The following is a 4,118-nucleotide window of genomic DNA, read 5'->3' as shown; positions in this document are numbered from 1 at the left end:
CGAGGCTGAAAAAAGACTGATGCTTTTCCTATGTTGAGGGCGCTACATCAGTGACAGAGAGCTAAAGGGTGCAGTGTTCCAATTCAAGGAAAATTCTCCGCCAGGCCGAGGCGCAGAAAAAGTACCCCCCAGAGATTGTTTCAAAAATAGGGGTCTGTTTGGGCCAGGAAATGGTGGAATTGTGTCAGTATGGCCCAGAATCAACTCTGTAGATTCAGGGGCACCCATCTGGGGGCAAAGCAGACAAAAATGGGATTGAAAATTAGTCAGAAGAGCTCAGGAAGGTGAGGGATGTCATTTGAAAAATGTCCGCTGGGAGGGCTTGGCAACATTCACTTTTTGGGGGGTGAGTTTGTTTTGGGCGGATAATTAAAAAATTCATGGGTTAACCTACTAAAAATTGAAAATCAAATGAAATCTGAAGGACCAAACAACACATTGATTTTTGTTTGAGAGGCCTCAGGGACTTCAGTTGCCTGCCATGGGGCTCCAAACTTGGTTGATTTTACACTATTTTCAATGGAGCTTGAATTAGTTCAGTGCACCCATAATCCCATGTATTTTTTGCAACATTACAGACAGCAATAATTATAACAAGGATAGTGACTGTTTTCAAGTTCTGGTTATCGGGCAAATCAAATCATGTAGTTTTAAATTCAAGGTCTGCTTTATGCCCCATGAGAAAAATAGTTGGCCTGTAAGACCATGTAAGACTAAGATCAGTGCCCCAGCCCCCCCCCCCCGTTGCCACGCCACTGCCTAAGAAGCCATTGCTCTAGTCTGTAAATTTGTCCGATACCCTTTGAATTTTCGAGTTGAGGCATTCAGTACTTGAAAGCAGGTAGAGCAGGCCAAGGGAATTAGGGCTGGAAAATGTGAACTTAGTGGCTGTTTTCTGCATGCCTCAGCGGACTAACTGGAACAGAGACGAGTGTAAGAGAGGGAATCCATTTACATGATGCTAGCGTAATGGCAGTGGATCCATGGATTCACCTCGCGATCGTACCACCCCCCCCCCGATAAATGTCGCCGTTGGAGGTCACTTAGGCCCCTAATTCAGGGGGAAATGTAGGCCTTTGTGATCAAGATGTGAGTAGCAATTTTATCCTTAGGTTGAAAAACAAATAATATACATATAAAATGCTCGGCATCTAACTACCTACTTATCGTACACTTTTCTCTTTATATAATTCATGGTTTCTCGAAGACTATTAAAGGGATTCAAGTTCTGAGCGCTGTTAAACTCAACCATGACATGCATTGTGACTGCAGGAAATTATAGGATGTGGGCGTAGTTTTGCTTCCTCCTTTAAAAAAGGGTATGAGCTCCTATTGTTGGACTTTAACTTTTTTGAAGAACTTGTAGGACTTGTAAACGGGTTTTCCCAATCATGGACTCACATCCAGTGGCGAACCCTTTACGGTCCCTATACACGTTAAACATTTGATGTTTGAATACGTACACATGTACACTGTTAAATAACTTTTCCCTGATATCATTAATCGTGACGAATTTTAATCACCGTTGGTATAGAGCCAAGAGGAGTTTATGTTGACATTGATTTCATGAAAAATGGACATATCGCTACGGCAACATATTTCAGTTTTTCCAAGATATAGGCAAAAATGTTCACTTTTTGGCCACGCATGCTCAATGCACAAACCGATGCGTGTGGAGGGGGAACTATAAAGTAACCGCAACGAAACGCATTGCTGGATAGCAGAGGTACGTTGAGTAAACTAGATAGGTTTGCGGTAGCACCATGGAGATAGATAGATTTTTTTTTTTGAGTCATGATGTGGGGTTCTGAAAAGAACCGGTGGTACTCAACGTTTCGGACAGTATGCTGTGTCCATCGTCAAGATCGAGACTGCCAGGACAGAGCATACTGCCCGAAACGTTGAGTACCACCGGTTCTTTTCAGAACCCCACATACTCAGAAGTATCCACGGTGCTACCGCAAACCTATCTAGTTTACTTGCTACCACCATCATGAAAAGCTTCAAAGCTTCATATCTTATCCGCGCGCGGAGGTGTTCATATCATTACAGGTGTATTGACATATGATGAACTAAGTCATAAAGAGCAATGCCCTTGCCCGAACTACGTTTGGGATGAAATTTGATTGGAGAAAAGACACTTGACTGCGCTGAAACATTTCCTCAGTCAAGGCCATGCAGGGTCAATTTTGCAGTCAACGCACCCGACCCGCCAAACCCACTCATGGAAAACATTTAACATTTGAGTCCCATAAGTCAATACCTCAAAACAGAAACCTTGAGATGTGCACAAATGACTGATAATGAATTGACAAGTGAATACGTCACGCTGGTCCATCACGAGGAAAGTCGAACTCCCACAGCACACTTCAGTTCATCCGGAGCTCGGGGCAATTAACGTGTTAGCCTCCCCAATGGTGCGTTATTGCATTAATTAACTCAGATAAGTTAAACCCTGCCGTGGCAGCGATTTATCAGCGAAGCGACGCTGGAAAGAAAATTTCAAATTGCATAGGTATTTTGAGAAGAATGAACGCCTTTCGAGAAACCTAATGAAAAATGAGACAAAGATTTGCGGTATCACCCTGCATATATTTTTCTAAATTAGTAATTAAAACCGGGAGGATCGGTTGGTATGCCTTCTCAGTCCAGCGGTAATACTACCTGAATTGTCTACTGGTTCGCTTTCAACGTCACTCACCCACAGTAGAGATGTTTACATGATACGACCGCAAACCTTCGTCTCGTTGCCGCGTCCACTGTACAAAACCTTCCAATCATAAATGTCAAAAATAAATTTTACATTCTGAATACGATTGTCGCAAAATACAAACGATGAAATCGAGCATGTAATGTGTAATTTTGCAAATAATTTGAGGACAGGATATTAAACGATTTCACGAATAAACCACTGTTAATTGTGAGTGAATCCCCGCAGACAGAATACAATTTATGAACTGCCACACTACGCCTGGCAATTTTCTCCTCCATCCCATGAGAGTTGATAACATGAAGCTCATCAGTGATCATCAGAGTTGATGACTCCATCCTATTTTGACTCATCCTTTCCCGCCATTCCTCCTCGAATGACTCAGCCAACGTTCATATCTTGAAAGTGCAGAAATCATTCAAACTTAATCTTGACGCATCCCTGGTTTAATCCAAAATGAAATCGGTAAGTTCCATTCCCCCACCCCATCAATCGAAAACATGTCCTCTTCCCCCCCCGAAAGTGTGAACACGTTTTCCACGAGTCACGTTTTGTGTCGCCTTATTCAACCATTATGTAGGAATGCTTTTGCGCATGGGGCGATCGTTGGCAAGCATACTTATTCCCATGAACTGTTTCATGTTCATTTTTATCTTTATAAGTCATCATGTGGGTATTGTAGTTGCTGATAAAGCCTTGCTGGGCGGTCGCACTCATGTATCATAATAAGACTGTCTGGACCTGAATTCGATGAACTCCAGATTAAATTAAGAAGTAGGACCACGTGACGATATCCCAGCCGCTCGAACTGATTGCCCCCTTGCAAAGCTACAGACCAATGACGTCTTTAAAAAGATCGTTAGGCAAAGACACAACCAAGGCACAACCCTCAGAAACACATAACTTGGTGATTTTCACGCCTTAGGGTTTTTCGCCTTTCTTCTGTTAAAGTGTGCAGTCCTTATTTCCTGTTCAACTTTCTATCATAACATTGTCCTCCAAAATATAGACAGGATAGCCCATTTTACTAAAATCCACAATTTCAAACCTCTGCATGGTGTAAATGCACTACACTATACATGTAGAAGAGCACTGGTTCAGCACATCAGCTTTTGTTTGGTTTAACTTCAAAATTTTGCAGTGCAGAGAAATTAACTTCAAACTGGCAGTCTGAGAAAAAGGGGAAATGGAATCCCTGGGAGAGATATTTTGAACTGGAACTTCGGGAGGGGATAGTTGGAGGTTATGATTGACTCCTTAGCCAGCCGTGACAGCCTGTGAAGGGCAATACTCATCGTAAATTATCTGCTTGAATTATTCAAAGTTCTGTACCAGGAGTGTTTTTCACTACGCGTGCCTCCCACACGCCGGGTGGCGCTCACTGTGCGTCGGGTCAGAAGAGGCAGTG

Source organism: Acanthaster planci, linkage group LG05, assembly GCF_054643075.1.
Source record: "Acanthaster planci isolate LZ-2023a linkage group LG05, COTS_SCS, whole genome shotgun sequence".
Classification (NCBI taxonomy): Eukaryota; Metazoa; Echinodermata; class Asteroidea; order Valvatida; family Acanthasteridae; genus Acanthaster; species Acanthaster planci.
This window is presented reverse-complemented; position numbering follows the sequence as displayed.